Source organism: Dendropsophus ebraccatus, chromosome 8 (genome assembly GCF_027789765.1).
Source record: "Dendropsophus ebraccatus isolate aDenEbr1 chromosome 8, aDenEbr1.pat, whole genome shotgun sequence".
Lineage (NCBI taxonomy): Eukaryota > Metazoa > Chordata > Amphibia > Anura > Hylidae > Dendropsophus > Dendropsophus ebraccatus.
Genome location: NC_091461.1, coordinates 121,604,672 through 121,622,141, shown reverse-complemented (window position 1 = coordinate 121,622,141; position 17,470 = coordinate 121,604,672). Strand labels below are relative to the sequence as shown.

Here is a 17,470-nt window from a genome sequence, read left to right as displayed (position 1 = left end):
CCTTCAGGAGACTGGACCTGGATACAGTAAGTATAGCTGTTATATAGCTGCCTTCAGGAGACTGGACCTGGATACAGTAAGTATAGCTGTTATATAGCAGCCTTCAGGAGACTGGACCTGGATACAGTAAGTATAGCTGTTATATAGCTGCCTTCAGGAGACTGGACCTGGATACAGTAAGTATAGCTGTTATATAGCAGCCTTCAGGAGACTGGACCTGGATACAGTGAGTATAGCTGTTATATAGCTGCCTTCAGGAGACTGGGCCTGGATACAGTAAGTATAGCTGTTATATAGCTGCCTTTAGGAGACTGGGCCTGGATACAGTAAGTATAGCTGTTATATAGCAGCCTTTAGGAGACTGGACCTGGATACAGTAAGTATAGCTGTTATATAACAGCCTTCAGGATTCTGGCCCTGGATACGGTAAGTATAGATTTGTTTTAAAGTGTGAAATCAGAGGCAGTGGGCGAGTGGGTGGAACGGTGCTCTAAGGGGTCGAGGAAAGACCACATTGCACCACAGGAAATAATTTACAGATGTGGAATATGCTTAAAAAACATCGGTATAGAAAATGATGATTTAGCATTTATGGCAAAAACAAAATCACTTTGTAACTCCATTCATCCATTCAGGACAGTAAAATAAGTGCAGATGGCTGCTATGAATTTAGAATAGGCGAAATTCAAAGAGAGGTGTAGAAAAACTTAGCTGAGGTCCAATGGTGACCCCATGACCTAGAAATTTTGCTTCTACACCATTGATCCCTGCACTGACACCAGTATCTACATTTGGCCCCACTTTTACTTTAAGCGGACCGGCAGCAGCTGAAAGACTCTTTAGTTCTGCTGTGGCCTTGGCTTCAACTTTACACAGACTTGCTTCAGCTTTGGCGCTGGCATTCGGCCCCCTGGCTTCAGCCTCAAACACTCCGTACTCGGCTCTCACACTTCCCGCACCGACTTCAGCACAAACTCCGGCCTTAGGGATTCTCCTTCCAGGTTTAGATCCATGGGTGTAGGCTCCACCACGAGCATATGGGCCTTCAGCATATACCCTGCCCGGTCTGTCAGACCTGTCAATCATGTCAGAGATACCAGGTACAGATTCTTTCAGCTTCATTTTGAAGTCCGTTTTTTCCATGAAACGTTGTTTCTAAAGTTGACTTTTTCTCCAGTCGTCACCAGCAGTTTTTATAACTTGTTCAGACGTTTCTACAAATGTCGTCTCCCAAGATGATTCCTTCTCTCTGGAACCAATAAGTCAGAGTTAGTATTTCCGGTATGTATATACATGTACTACCAATCTTCCATCAGCTTCAAGATTTCTTCCATATTGTGACCTGTTCCTGTGATAAATCCTTGCTGGAGGAATCATACAGTCTAAGGGGGCACAGAGAGGGGTCACACCTGACCCTGTGCTGCATCAGCAGACAGGCGGAGGTCAGGACAGGTAGAGGTCGGGCAGGCAGCAGACAGGCGGAGGTCAGGACAGGTAGAGGTCGGGCAGGCAGCAGACAGGCGGAGGTCAGGACAGGTAGAAGTCGGGCAGGCAGCAGACAGGTGGAGGTCAGGGAAGGCAGCAGACAGGTGGAGGTCAGGACAGGCAGCAGACGGGTGGAGGTCAGAGCAGGCAGCAGACAGGTGGAGGTCAGGGCAGGCAGCAGACAGGTGGAGGTCAGGACAGGCAGCAGACAGGTGGAGGTCAGGGCAGGCAGCAGACTGGTGGAAGTCAGGACAGGCAGCAGACAGGTGGAGGTCAGGACAGGCAGCAGACAGGTGGAGGTCAGGACAGACAGCAGACAGGTGGAGGTCAGGGCAGGTAGCAGACCGGAGGGTGGGGGGAAAGAGGGGGGCCATCTATGAGGGTGGGGGGAAAGAGGGGGGCCATCTATGAGGGTGGGGGGAAATCTATGAGGGTGGGGGAAAGAGGGGGGCCATCTATGAGGGTGGGGGGAAAGAGGGGGCATCTATGAGGGTGGGGGGAAAGAGGGGGGCATCTATGAGGGTGGGGGGAAAGAGGGGGGCCATCTATGAGGGTGGGGGGAAAGAGGGGGGCCATCTATGAGGGTGGGGGGAAAGAGGGGGGCATCTATGAGGGTGGGGGGAAAGAGGGGGGCATCTATGAGGGTGAGGGGAAAGAGGGGGCATCTATGAGGGTGGGGGGAAGAGGGGGGGCATCTATGAGGGAGGGGGGCATCTATAGGGGAGCGTGGGGGGAGAGGGGGCCATCTATAAGGAGGGCAACATGGAGGGAGAGGGGCCATCTATTTGGGGGGCAACATAGGGGGAGAGGGAATACACAGAGGGGGGCATATATTATTAGGGGGTCACATAGAGTCAGGGCTACCCACTAAATGATGGTGTAAAGGGGCCAATACAGATGTGCAGTGTGTATAGAGAGAAGGATGGTGCCGGAGTGAGGAATCTAATATGTCTGTCTGGCAGATTCTGTGGATTTGTGGCTCAGAGAAGTTCTCATAACGGCCCAGGACAGATGGAGAAGATGAAAAGGAAAGAACTCCGATCAGAGAAGACGTCCCCTGTGAGTCACCTGATATAACTGCACTGTAATGTATATGGTGTATAGAGCCTGTGTAGAGCTGGGGCCACCTCTATATGACTGGATGAGGTGATTTAGTATACTGGATTTGGTTAGTAACAATATGGTGGTGGTGGTTGTGGTGTGGCAGTAATGTTTCCTTCCTATATACTGTCTCACAGAAGAAGCGGTACCACCGTTAGTCTAATGACACTAAAAAATAACTTTTATTATAAACCATCTAAAAGAGGGATACGCCTCACCAAAAAATATATCTATGTTCATAGGTGTTTAAATAAACAAAAAAAGTGCTGTACATATAGAGCAGGGTAGCAGTTTTATGATTATGCAATGGATGCTGATGTGTAAGGGGGAGACACAGGTAAGGTGAACCCTGCCTTCCTTGATACAGTCTTTCCCTACCTTTTGGGGGTGCCCACCTCCTTAACAGGGTGGCCCCAACCACGATGGCAGTCCCTACTCTATCCAAGTGCCCAGGAAAACATAATAAACGGACGAACAAAAATTTGTGTATAGTGATATGTGATTAACAACACAAATATATACATATGTACAAAGACGTATAAATGTCACGTCTATTACACCATAATTACGTTTTTTACTTGTTCCAATTCTGTCAAAGTAGGGTATAAACAACTTTTTTAGATTTATTCTATATATATATTTTTATACCTTGTTCCAAAAAAAAAAAAAAAAAATATATATATATAGAATAAATCTAAAAAAGTTGTTTATACCCTACTTTGACAGAATTGGAACAAGTAAAAAACGTAATTATGGTGTAATAGACGTGACATTTATACGTCTTTGTACATATGTATATATTTGTGTTGTTAATCACATATCACTATACACAAATTTTTGTTCGTCCGTTTATTATGTTTTCCTGGGCACTTGGATAGAGTAGGGACTGCCATCGTGGTTGGGGCCACCCTGTTAAGGAGGTGGGCACCCCCAAAAGGTAGGGAAAGACTGTATCAAGGAAGGCAGGGTTCACCTTACCTATGTCTCCCCCTTACACATCAGCATCCATTGCATAATCATAAAACTGCTACCCTGCTCTATATGTACAGCACTTTTTTTGTTTATTTAAACACCTATGAACATAGATATATTTTTTTGTGAGGCGTATCCCTCTTTTAGATGGTTTATAATAAAAGTTATTTTTTAGTGTCATTAGACTAACGGTGGTACCGCTTCTTCTGTGAGACTATAATTATATATACCACTGGGTCGATCCTACCTTAGGTAACAGACCTTCAGATTTTTTCTGTGTTTTGGAATATTCTTCCTATATACTGGTATTACTGGTAATATTGATCTCAGTATACAGGATTTGGTCGGTAACAGTATGGCGGTAATATTTACGGTGATAATACTTTCTCTTCCAATATGCTGGTGTTATTGGTAATATCTGTCTTAGTGTGTGTGTGTATATATATATATATATATATATATATATATATATATACACACACCAATAGCATCACTTGGTCGTGAAAGTAAGGGGGGGGCCCAAGTTGGCCTCTCGCACCAGGGCCCAGGAGACATTAGCTACGCCTCTGTTAAGAACTATATAAGAGCAGTCAGGAACCGGTCCTAATCCTCCTATACTTACCATATAGCAGCAGTCAGTAGCCGGCACTTGTCATTGTCTGAGCTGAGGACAGGAGACTGATGGTCGCGCCGTATATAGTGAAAGTTTTTCAATGTTCACTTCTAACCGCCATAGTTAATATACAACGATCACCTAACAAACCATATCTGCAGTATACACCCGCCAAAGATATTGTATCAGATTTGAGCCGACGCCTTGTTGGTCCAAGAAAGTTTTTTTTTTTTTTTAAATAATAGATAATTTTAATGCATGAGGAAGAATAATGATTAGAATGAGGGCAGATTATCTCTGGGGATTTCATTTCTGTATCTAATCAGTAAATTATTCCAATGTGTTTCAGGTCCATTCAGGGCAACTAAAAGTCAGGGAATGGCAAAGCAATCTGATGGTTAAATACAAAGGAAATCACAAAAAAGAGAAATGCTTTTTTTGTTGGTTTTTAAAGGGATTGTTCACCATTTTTTTTTTTCTTTCAAATCAATTGGTGCCAGAAAATGACAGACATTTGTAGTTTACTTCTATAAAAAAAAAAAAATCTCCAATCTTATCAGCTGCTGTATGTCCTGCAGGAAGTGGTGCATTCTCTCCAGTCTGACACAGTGCTCTCTGCTGCCACCTCTGTCCATGTCAGGAACTGTCCAGAGCAGCAGCAAATCCCCATAGAAAACCTCTCCTGCTCTGGACAGTTCCTGACATGGACAGAGGTGGCAGCAGAGAGCGCTGTGTCAGACTGGGGAGAATACACCACTTCCTGCAGGACGTACAGCAGCTGATAAGTACTGGAAGATTTTTTCATAGTACGGCACTTTCTGACACCAGTTGATTTGAAAGAATTTGTTGGGGGGTGAACAACCCCTTTAAAGGTATGTACAGAAATTTTTCTTGGAAAGATTTGTAATTTATTAAGGTATTAATTATTTTAGGATGCACATGAAAGGAAATAAAGATGAAGGAAATCCCACTCACTAGTAACACTCAGTGCCAATAAATCCTGCTGTGGAAAATGGAGCTCTTCTTCAGTGGTTTGCACACCAGGATGTTCTGTGGGTGACTGGCTATGACTTGCCGCGACTGGCTAAGACTGGCTGTTACTAGCTGTGACTGGCTGTGACTGGCTGTGACTGGCTGTGACTGGCTGTGACTGGCTGCGACTAGCTGTAGTACTGACAATCCCTCGCCAAGGCTTCAATCTAATCAGCTGCTGACGCTCCAGTTATGTGACTCACGTTGACTAAAGGAGTTCAGACAGTTTAGCTCCAGATAAAGCGTACCGGGAATATTCTTTGTACGTCACAGTAACATTTTTATAAAACAATGGCAGATGTGATACTATTATGCGTCTTGGAAAAGTTCTACAAGAGGCCGGAAGTAATTTTCAGTAAGTGGTGCTATAGAAAAAAATTAATTGTGGCCGAGAGGAAGCGTTGAGGGCTATGAACGATAGTAGCCTTATCTGTTTGTATCCTAAACCATGTGATGGAATAAACCCGGATTTGCATCAAGTTGGTGAGTGCCGCAGCATTCTCTTTTCTGCATTCGTCTTATACGAACACTATCTTTGGGTCTGCAGAGCACCACATATGCGAGAAACCAGCTGAGAGCTGAGCTGATTGCTACCATATGTTGCCACAGTTAAAGGGGTTATCTAGCGCTACAAAAACATGGCCACTATTGCTTTGTGCTGACCATATATTACTGATGCTTCGAAATCCGTTGGTCTCGGTTCCCAGCCTGCTCACCCAGCCTGAACACGTACAGCTCCATATCTGGTTATAAAATGGATACTAGGGATGGTCCGAACCTGCCGAGGTTCGGGTTCGTATGAACCCGAACCTCGGCAGGTTCGGACCATCCCTAGTATCCAGGGGGTTCAGACCATCCTTAATGGATTCCCATAAAACTGAAGCTCTAGCTGTGAATCTCCACCCTACAAGCCTCCTACCCTCCGGGTGCTCCCCCTAGATCCACTCTTTTACATTATTAAAGGGAATCTGTCACTAGGTTTATGCTGCCATAAATGAGGGCAGAAATGCTGAACAGATCGGTGTATTACTTACATCATTGTGTTCAGCAGTTCTCCTAATATGCAGGAGATTAGGATTCTTGCCACACCCTTCCCCCCGCCCTCCAGCTGCTGATTGACAGCTGACTGCCTATACACAGCATGGATAGATAACTGCCAATCAGCAGCGGGTGGGTGGAACTTTCTGCTTCTCATGAATATCCAGGACTGCTGGGCTCATGCACATAATGGAGAGGACTACTTATTGTCCATGTTATTCAGGAGGAGATCTCTGGATCAGCTGCACAGAACAATGTAACTGATGCATCATTTTGTATAGTCACAGCGACTACAGAAGCCTAGCAAAATATCCCCCCCCCCCCACCCCGACTGGTAGTCGTTAGTTACCATTGTTTGCTGCAAAAGAGCGAACAATGTGGAATTACACTGAACGATTAGTGGATGAATGCAGAATTATAGCGAACGAATAACAATGACTTTAGAGTCAGATCTACATCAATGATCAACAACACACGATTTTTCGATCGTTGCTTGCAATTACACAGGACGATTATTGTTTAAATTTGAACAATAGAGCAATTTTCCGCCCGATAATCGTCCTGTGTAATAGGGCCCCGAGTATTTTACAGGATTAGCAGAATTAAACTTCCAAGTCAGACGGAAATCAGACACCAGACACATCCCAGGAAGAGATCACTGTCTATTACATGAAAAAAAAGTTGTACAAAGAGTCAATGATAGCGCTGCAGCGATGCAAATCAGGCTATAAATGGGTAATACGTCCCTCTTTGGCTTTTAACCCTCTCCATTCATAAAACTAATGTCTTCCACTGCTGAATTGAGCGTTCAGACTCCGACTCATCAGAAGAAGCCGGGAGAAGTGCGCGCTCAGAGCGTTCTGTCCCATCACCGTATCATGTGATCAAGAGTAACGCATAACGTAAGTCTATGGGGCTGTGATAGGGAGAGAGGGGTACAGCAGTGCGCTTCTCTCCCTGCCCTGCCCATTCTACTGACTAATCGGGATCTGAACTCTCACACCCTGACTAATCCAATCTAGAACATGTCCAAAGTATTTAGGAATGGCAGGGATTATTGAATATTAGAAAAACCATAAACCGCGCCACTCTTGTCCCTTCAGGTTATGTGCGATTTTGCAGTTCAGATACATTGAAGTGAACGGAGCCCAGCTGTAATACTACACACAACCTGAGGACAGGGGTGGCGCTGTGTTTAGACACAAGACACAGAAATTTTGGCTAAAGCAAGTTAGGCTTGTATCACACTGCGTTTTGTCCGTCATAGGTGTCCATCTGCATCCCGATAAGATAAGGCTGCCAATGTAGACTGTGGCGGACAGCAGCAGGTCCCGATACATAAAGGTATATTGCTAAAAACATCAATGTGGCCGCCGGCTGTGAGTCTAAACAAGGCAAAATTCAAAGAGGGATGTAGATAAACTTGGTTGGGGTCCAATTTTGATCCCAACTTCTACACCATCAATTCCTGTATCTACATTTGGCCCCACTTGTACCAGCACCAGCAGAAAGACTTCCTAGCCCTGCTGTGGCCCTGGTACCAGCTCTATATGGCGTTACTTATGCCCTGGCACCAACATTAGGACCCCTGGCACCAGCTCTATCTGGCGGTACACCTGTTGTGGCCCCAGTATTAGGACCCCTGGCACCAGCTCTATCTGGCGGTACTCCTATTCTGGCCCCAGCATTAGGACCCCTGGCACCAGCTCCAGACACGCTGGGCCCGGCTCTTGTTCTTCCTTTACCAAATTCAACATTGGCTGCAGCCCTAAAGATACTGAGTCTATCTCCTCCATCATTTATTCTGTCCCGTCTGTCATAAATTTCCAGCTCAAGACCAGAGACGCTACCCAGTGAGCTTGACATGATCCCCATTCTGATGTTTCTCCGCTTGCTGTGCCGATTCTTCTCCCTGAAACCAATAAGTCAGAGTTAGTATTTCCGGCACGTATATACATTTACTACCAATCTTCCATCAGCTTCACGGTTTCTTCTATATTCCGACCTGTTCCCGGGATAAATCCTTGCTGGATGCATTATAATATAAATCCCCATCCCAGCCTCCCCATGCAGCGCTGCAATTGTTCCACATCTTATACCAAACTATATAAGAAAGATCAGGTCTCAGACACAAAATCCGATTTAATACGGAGTTAATGGATGACCCTATTTCCTTAGAAGTCCTTGGAGAAATGAAGGGTCCGTTATTATTTCTAGCCGTTATTATAAGACATTCATTCAGACATCTTTGCCTGGCATCTTGTACATATGTTTAAAGGGGTACTCTAGTGAAAACCTTTTCTTTCAAATCAACTGGTGTCAGAAAGTTATATAGATTTGTAATTCACTTTTATTTAAAAATCTCGAGTCTTCCAGTACTTATCAGCTGCTGTATGTCCTGCAGGAAGTGGTGTATTTTCTCCAGTCTGACACAGTGCTCTCTGCTGCCACCTCTGTCCATGTCAGGAACTGTCCAGAGCAGGAGAGGTTTTCTATGGGGATTTGCTGCTGCTCTGGACAGTTCCTGACATGGACAGAGGTGGCAGCAGAGAGCACTGTGTCAGACTGGAGAGAATACACCACTTCCTGCAGGACATATGTAGTGTCCCAGTACTGGTGATCCACTAAGCTTTATACCACCTGGGTAAAGCACCTCTGTCAGGTATATTTGTATGTACAGTAATACCTCGGTTTTCGAACGCTTTGGAACTCGAACTGCTTGGTATTCGAACTAAAATTTACCCAGAAGTAGTGTTTGGAATTCGAACTTTGCTCGGTTTTCGAACGTTTTTCGAACGTTTTTGCGAGCGTGGATGGTGGGTTGTACCTGGCGAGTTAAGCAGTGGTGATGCTTCACATACAGTACAGTGCTGTATAAGACTGCTGGAGTGCATATACAGTGCAGTAGTAGTACAGGCAGTGCACCACCATCTCCCATACATTACAGTGCTTGGGTGGGGGGGACACTATACAGTAAAGGATGGGTGAGGAGTTGGTGACTACTGTACTATAATTGCTGGTTCTGATGAACATTTCTTATGTTTAATGTCCTGTATAGTATAGTGCTGTCCTGTACTGTACTGTAGTGATTATACTGAGCACTTATCAGTGTAATAAATGAGGATTGTAGGAAATTATTGGTGGCTGCTGGAACCAATTCATCACATTTACATTATTTCCTATGGGAAGACACTGCATGGTTCTCAAACTGCTTGGTTTTCAAACTGCCTTCCGGAACCAATTAAGTTCGAGAACCGAGGTACCACTGTATTTTGATGTTGGAAACCAAATTCTGCACCACTACTTTTCTACCACTTGGTGTCCCTCTGTGATGTTCTGTATTCTCTATGCACAGCTGAAGGAAAAAGGCTAACTTGTGTGTATTCTGTGTTATGTTTTGACCAATCACTCCTGCCCCCCCTCCCATTAGAGGTGGAGAGAGACAGACACATGGAGCACAGATCGTGCTGCAGTGAGGCCAGGGCCTGGCTTAGGCCAGGACCCTTGTCAGGGACCTAGAGACTTATCTTTTCTTATGCAAGTGACTGCCGCTAGCATGCAGTGCTAGAAAACTTAGGAGGGAGTAACTTCTTCTGAGGAAAACCTTGTCCATGCCAGGGATACCTTCTACAAGACACAGGACTGTAACAACAGCTAGGTACTGACCCCAGCAGGACAAATAGCGTTAAGGAAGCTGACGTATCCTACTGTAATGCATGGCTCTTCCAGCTGTCTCTATGAGAAGATCGCCGAGCTGACTGCACGGAGGTGAGTTAAAACGATTGGGACCCCAGCAATCACACTGTGGGGGTCTAAATCAGACAGTCACAGGAGCTCAGCTCACTGACATTTAAATGCCACAACATTGAGAGGGTTAATGGTGGATGGCGGCCTGTCATTAACGGTGAAGGCCCACGATCCTGAGCTTGCTTCATAGTTTTTCACCCCTGGAGGGCGTACATGTTCGTCTGTTTGTGTTAAAGCCCAGGCTGCAAGAGCGTACATGTGCACCCCCGGTCATAAAGGGCATGAATGGAGGACCTTAATGCCGCCCCCCGCAGCTTATTGGTGCGACCTCCTGGAAACACCCCATCTCCACAGGGGCAGAACATATGTCACTCTAGACGCCTCTCAGAGAATGTCTCTCTGGGTGGGGTTGCAAGGTGGAGGCAGAGGGGGCGGCTGCTCCCGGGCCCACACAGGCAGGGGGTCCACTGAAGGCTCTGCCAGTTAATGCGGTCTGCAAAACCTACAGTCAGGGCCGGCCTTAAGGTAATTGGCGCCCTGTGCGAAACTTTTTTCGGCGCCCCCCCCCACACACACACACACACACACGGGGTCTGCTGAGACCCCCTCAAGGTGTTATAAAGCTCCTACTCCTCCAGACAATATCCAGCACCCATCACCCGACCCTCCCAAATATTACCTCCACACTACAACCACTACCATCACGATCATATTGTTACTGACCAAATCAGTATACTAAATCCAATAAAACACAGTACCAGATTACAAGTAACAAATATTACCACCGCATACTGACTAATACCACCGCATACTGACTAATACCACCGCATACTAACACCACCACATACTGACTAATACCACTGCTGCTACTGAATAACACCACCACTGATACTGACTTACACCACCACATACTGACTAATACCACCGCATACTGACTAATACCACCACATACTAACACCACCACATACTGACTAACACCGCAGCTGCTACTGACTAACACCACCACTGATACTGAATAACACCACCACATACTGACTAATACCACTGCTGCTACTGAATAACACCACCACATACTGACTAACACCACCACTGATACTGACTTACACCACCACATACTGACTAATACCACGGCCACTACTGAATAAAATCCTCTGTACACAGATCACTATAGAGGTAGAGCCAGCCCTACACAGGTTCTATACACCATATACATTACAGTGGAGTTATATCCAGTGACTCACAGGAGACGTCTTCTCTGATCGGAGTTCTTCCCTTTTCATCTTCTTCTCCATCTGTCCTGGGTCATCATGAGAACTTCTCCGAGCCACGAATCCACAGAATCTGCCAGACAGACATATTAGACTCCACACTCTGGCATCATCCTCATCTCTATACTAACTGCACATCTGTATTGGCCCCTTTACACCCTCATTTAGTGGGTAGGCTGACTCTATGTGACCCCCTTATAGTATATGCCCCCCCTGTTTAGCCTCCTTACAGATGGCCCCTTATTTAGACTTTAATATATATGGCCCTATGTGGATCTCCTTAAGAATCACCCTCTGTGTAGTCCCCCTATGGTATATGGCCCCCCTCTCTGTAGCCCTCCCTTATAAATGGTCCCCTCTTTGTAGTCTCCCTTACAGATGCCCCCCATGTTGTCCCCTCTGCCACTCTTACAGATGCCCCCCCCCTGTGTTGTCCCCTCTGCCCCTCTTACAGATTCCCCCCATGTTGTCCCCTCTGCCCCTCTTACAGATGGCCCCTGTGTTGTACCCCTTATAAATGGCCCCCGTGTTGTCCATCCCCTTATAGATGGCCCCCGTATTGTCCCCCTTATAGATGGTTCCCCTGTGTTGTCCATCCCTCTTACAGATGGCCCCCTTATGTTGTATCTTCTTATAGATTGCCCCCTTATAGATCGCCCCCCCCTTGTTGTCCCCCTTATAGATAGCCCCCTTATGTTGTCCCCCCTTATAGCTTGCCCCCCCTTATAGCTTGCCCCCTTATGTTGTCTCCCCCCTTACAGATTGCCCCCCCTTATGTTGTCTCCCCCCTTATAGATGCCTCCCCTATTGATTGCCCCCTTATGTTGTCTACCCCCTTACAGATGCCTCCCCTATAGATTTCCCCCTTGTTGTCTCCCTTACTTATAGATGCCCCCCTATAGATTGCCCTCTTGTTGTCTCCCCCCTATATATTGCCCCTTGTTGTCTCCCCCCTTATAGATGCCTCCCCTATAGATTGCCCCCTTGTTGTCTCCTCCCTTATAGATGCCTCCCTATAGATTGCCCCCTTGTTGTGTACCCCCTTATAGATTGCCCCCTTGTGGTCTCCCCCTTATAGATGCCCCCCCTATAGAATGCCCCCTTGTTGTTTTCCCCTTTATAGATGCCCCCCTATTGATTGTCCCCTTATGTTGTCTCCCCCCTTTTAAAAAAAATAAAAATACACACACACAACTCACCTATTCCTCGTTCCCCCGCCGCGGCTCTGGTCTCTGCATCGTCGCCCTGGCCGATGCGCGCTCTCTGGGCAAGTCACCAGCACCGCACACACCAGTGACTTCAGCGCGCGCTGGGGCCGGTACTTCCTCCCTATGCCGGAAGTACAAGGCCGACGGCTGACGCAGAGGTCACTGATGCGTGCTCTGATGGGGAATTCCCAGGGAGCGCGCATCAGCCGGGGGAGCACTGTCCTATCAATCTTGTGACCGCAAGCAGTCACAAGATTGATAGGACACAGTACGCGGCGCCTGTGGGGAGGGGTGGCTGGGGGAAGCCACCACAGGAGGGGGGCGCCGGGCGGCCAGCTAGAGGAGCGTTCGGGCACAAAGACAGCTGCACAACTGTCTCTCTGCCTCAGCGCCCCCCCAGCTAGACGAGAGTGATGCGCCCTGTACAGGCTCTCTCCCTGTCAGTCATCCTTGTGGCCGCAGGCAGTGCTTTGCCTGCGGTCACAAGAGGCCGCTCTTCGGTAGTGGTATCGGCGCTGAGTGACGTCACTCAGCGCCGATACCGCGAGAGGGGAGAGCGGCCTCTTGTGACCGCAGGCAAAGCACTGCCTGCAGCCACAGGGATGAAGGGATGAGAAGAGGAACGCGCGGATCCGGGTGAGTATAAAGTGTTTTTTTATTTTTTATTTACCATATGGGAAGGGGGAGCACAAAGGGGGCTATATAACGGGGGCAGCACACAGCGGGGGTCTATACTACTAGGGGTGCCACGGGGAGGAGGGTATAGGGCACAAATATAACTGGGGGGGGGCACTCAGGGGGTATATATAACTGGGGGAGTGCAGAGGGGGGCTATACACTACTGGGGCGCACAGGGGATATGTATATACAACTGGGAGGTGCACGGGGGTATATATAACTGGGGGGCGCACAGGGGGTATATATAACTGGGGCACACAGGGGGTATATATAACTGGTATATATAACGGGGAGTGCACATGGGGGCTATATACTACTCGGGGGTGCACAGGGGATATATATATATATAACTGGGGGGAGCACACTGGATATATATACTACTGGGGGGTGCACAGGGGATAAATATACTACTGGAGGGTGCACAGGGGGGTATATATACTACTGGGGAATGCACAGGGGGACTATATACTACTGGGGGAGCACAGGGGATATACATACTACTGTGGGTGCACAGGGGGAGTATATACTACTGGGGAATGCACAGGGGGACTATATACTACTGGGGACTGCACGGGGGGTATATATACTACTGGGGAATGCACAAGGGGTATATATAACTGGGGGAGCACAGAGGGGGCTATATACTACTGGGGGCAGCACCTAGTGGTCTATAGTACTGGGGGCAGCACACAGGTGTCTATATACTACTGGGGGCAGCACACAGCTGTCTTTACTACTGGGGGCAGCACACAGCTGTGGGGGAGCACAAAGGGGTGTAACTACTATATAGGGGGAAAGAGGGGGTAACTACTATATAGGGGTACATAGGGGGCTAACTACTGTATAGGGGTACAGGGGACCTTACTACTGTATGTGTTGGAGCCTAAAATGTTTCTCTGGCAGATTCTGGAGAGAAGATTCACAGCTGGGAGAAGACTTCAAGGTGGCCCATGCTGGACGGAGTGAAAGAAAAGGTGAAAGACTCTGATGAGAGAAGATGCCCCCTGTGAGTAAATGGATGTAACTGTTATAGGGCTATAGTGATAGTGGTCATGGTTACATAGTTACATAGTTACATAGTTACATAGTTAATACGGTTGAAAAAAGACACATGTCCATCAAGTTCAACCAAGGAGGGGATGGATACAGGGAAGGGGGAGGGGTGATAGGTTCTATACATATGCATTTATATTATTTTGGTCTAAGAACTTGTCTAGCCCTGTTTTGAAGCCCTCTACTGTTTTTGCTGTGACCAGATCCTGTGGTGACTGTTCCACAGATTCACAGTTCTCATGGTAAAGAAGGCTTGTCGCCTCCGGAGATTGAACCTTTTTTTCTCCAGGCGGAGGCAGTGCCCCCTTGTCTCTCCAGGCGGAGGCAGTGCCCTCTTGTCTCTCCAGGCGGAGGCAGTGACCTCTTGTCTCTCCAGGCGGAGGCAGTGCCCTCTTGTCTCTCCAGGCGGAGGCAGTGCCCCCTTGTCTCTCCAGGCGGAGGCAGTGCCCTCTTGTCTCTCCAGGCGGAGGCAGTGCCCTCTTGTCTCTCCAGGCGGAGGCAGTGCCCTCTTGTCTCTCCAGGCGGAGGCAGCGCCCCCTTGTCTCTCCAGGCGGAGGCAGTGCCCCCTTGTCTCTCCAGGCGGAGGCAGTGCCCCCTTGTCCTTTGAGGGGGTTTTACCTGGAAGATCTTTTCCCCATATCTCTTGTAGGGGCCATTTATATATTTAAATAAATTAATCATATCTCCCCTTAAACGTCTCTTCTCCAGACTAAACAAATGTAATTCTTTTAATCTCTCCTCATAACTAAGATGCTCCATTCCCCTTATTAGTTTAGTTGCCCGTCTTTGTACCCTCTCCAGCTCTAGAACATCTTTTTTATGAATCGGGTTCCAAAACTGGACGGCATACTCCAGATGGGGCCGCACCAAAGCTTTATAAAGCGGTAATATTATATCCCTGTCCCGAGAGTCCATGCCTGTTTTAATGCATGACAATATCCTGCTGGCCTTAGAAGCAGCTGACTGACATTGTGCTGTTCTGTAGTCTATTATCTACAAGTATACCCAGATCCTTCTCTATCAGTGACTCTCCCAGAGTAACTCCCCCCAGGACATATGATGCATGCGGGTTATTAGTACCCAGGTGCATAACTTTACATTTATCCACATTAAACCTCATTTGCCAAGTGGACGCCCAAACACTCAGTGTGTCTAAGTCATCCTGTAACATCTGCACATCCTCCATAGACTGTACTGTACTACAAAGCTTGGTGTCATCTGCAAAGATAGAAACATTGCTGTTATTTCCATTCTCAATATCATTAATAAACAAGTTAAACAGAAGAGGGCCCAGTACTGACCCTTGGGGTACACCACTTATTACCGGGGACCATTCGGAGTAGGAATCATTGACCACCACTCTCTGGGTACGATTATTAAGCCAGTTTTCAATCCAGTTACACATTAAATTTTCCAAACCGATAGAATTTAACTTACCCATCAGACGTCCATGAGGAACTGTGTCAAACGCTTTTGCAAAATCCAGGTACACTATATCCACAGCCGCACCGCCATCCAGGCTTCTACTTACCTCTTCATAGAAACATATCAGGTTGGTTTGACAGCTTCTGTCCTTAGTAAAACCATGCTGGTTATCACTTATAATACTATTAGCCACTACATATTCCTGGATGTAGTCCCTTATAAGCCCCTCAAATAGTTTCCCCACAATGGACGTTAAGCTTACGGGTCTATAGTTACCTGGGGAAGTTCGAGAGCCCTTTTTGAAGATCGGGCGGTGTGTGATGGTGTGGCGGTATTATATAATGGTATCATTGGTGATATCGTTATGAGGTAACTACCGTATGTATTGGGGCTCTTAATACAGTGTGGGGACATTTTCAGGGGATTATACTGTGTGTGGAGCTCCGATTCTGATAACGCTGGGTTGGGGGGGGGGGGGGGGGGGGGGGGGGGGGCGGGGGCCACTCTTGAGGCCTGTGCACTGGGCCCACCAATGTAATAAAACGGCCCTGCTGTGTACTATATGAGAGCTAAATACTACATGGGGGCTTAAAGTGGGCACTGTTACAAAGGCAGGTGCTGTAGCGAGGAGCCTAATATGGTTAGTCTGCAGGGACAAGGTATTGCCAGGAGAAGTCTTCGTAATGGCCAAGACAGATGGAGCAAAAGGAAAAGTAAACAACTTCGATTAGCAAAAACATCACTTGCTATTCATGCAAATAAGACGTCCCCTGTGAGTCTCTGGATCTAACTGCACTTTAATCACTTAAAAAATCTACAGAACCTGTATACAGCTGGATCTACCTCTATATAGTCATAAATTAGGGAGAATAGAATAAAACATAGAATAAAATCTTCCTAAAATGCTTCCTTTGTTGTAATACGGGTAAATGCACTGGCAAAAGTACCAATGGTTTACTAACCGCAGTATCACTGTGCTTCATTGACCAGCAAATTCGCATTTTCTAAGGTAGAAAATAGGTAGGAAACTATGGAGTATTGTTCAAGGGAAGATGAGAGACCCATCAATGCAGATGAGCTGAAGGCGGCTATCAAAGTAACCTGGGCTTCCATAACCCCCCTGCAGTGCCACATGCTGATCGCCTCCATGCCGCGCCGTATTGATGAAGTCATTCATGCAGGAGGAGTCCCGACCAAGTATTCACTGCATTTACTGTACAGACTTTTCATTCCGCCAACATTTCTGTGCCAATTTTTTTTTTTACGGCTGGTCTTATATAACATTCTAATTTTCTGAGACAATGAGATTTGTGTTTTCCTTGGCTGAAACCATCATCAAACACTGGAAAAAGTTCCCTCTGTTAGTAATGACTCTATATAATATAGGGGTTTCATTTTTTGAATTACTGATTTAAAAAAAACAACAACTTTTTGACGATATTCTAATTGATTGAGATGCAGTTGTACTTACCTGCAGTGAGTGGCAGCGGATATCCTGGCTGGGCCTGAGTGGCTGCAGATCCTGAGTGTTTACAGTAATAGAATTTCCCTCTTTCCTCTCTTACAGGGGTTTTCTGGGAAATAATAGATAGCTGATAAACAATGACCGTGTGACATCACAGATCCTAAAGTCTATTGTAATGAACAGAAATATCCATCAACCCATCCATAGACCTGTCTATTGTAGTGAGTAGAGGATCATAGATGGGAAAGTAGTTATAAGAGCTATGAGCGCAGTCAGGACCCGGTCCTTACGTTCTGCAGAATATCGTCCTATACTTACCAGCAGTCAGTAGCCGGGATGAGTTGCTGCCTCGTCTGAGGTGAGTACGTTGTCATGATGGTTAGGC

General features: G+C 46.7%; 1 long non-coding RNA gene across 1 annotated transcript; it reads right to left on the bottom strand.

The window, feature by feature from the left end:
- Positions 1–1,025: 1,025 nt before the first annotated feature.
- Positions 1,026–17,470, bottom strand: LOC138798877 (uncharacterized). The gene is made up of 4 exons (XR_011364196.1): positions 17,404–17,470; positions 17,092–17,194; positions 8,092–8,153; positions 1,026–1,249 (listed from the first exon to the last, which is right to left on the bottom strand). It is a non-coding gene; the product is annotated as an uncharacterized lncRNA (long non-coding RNA).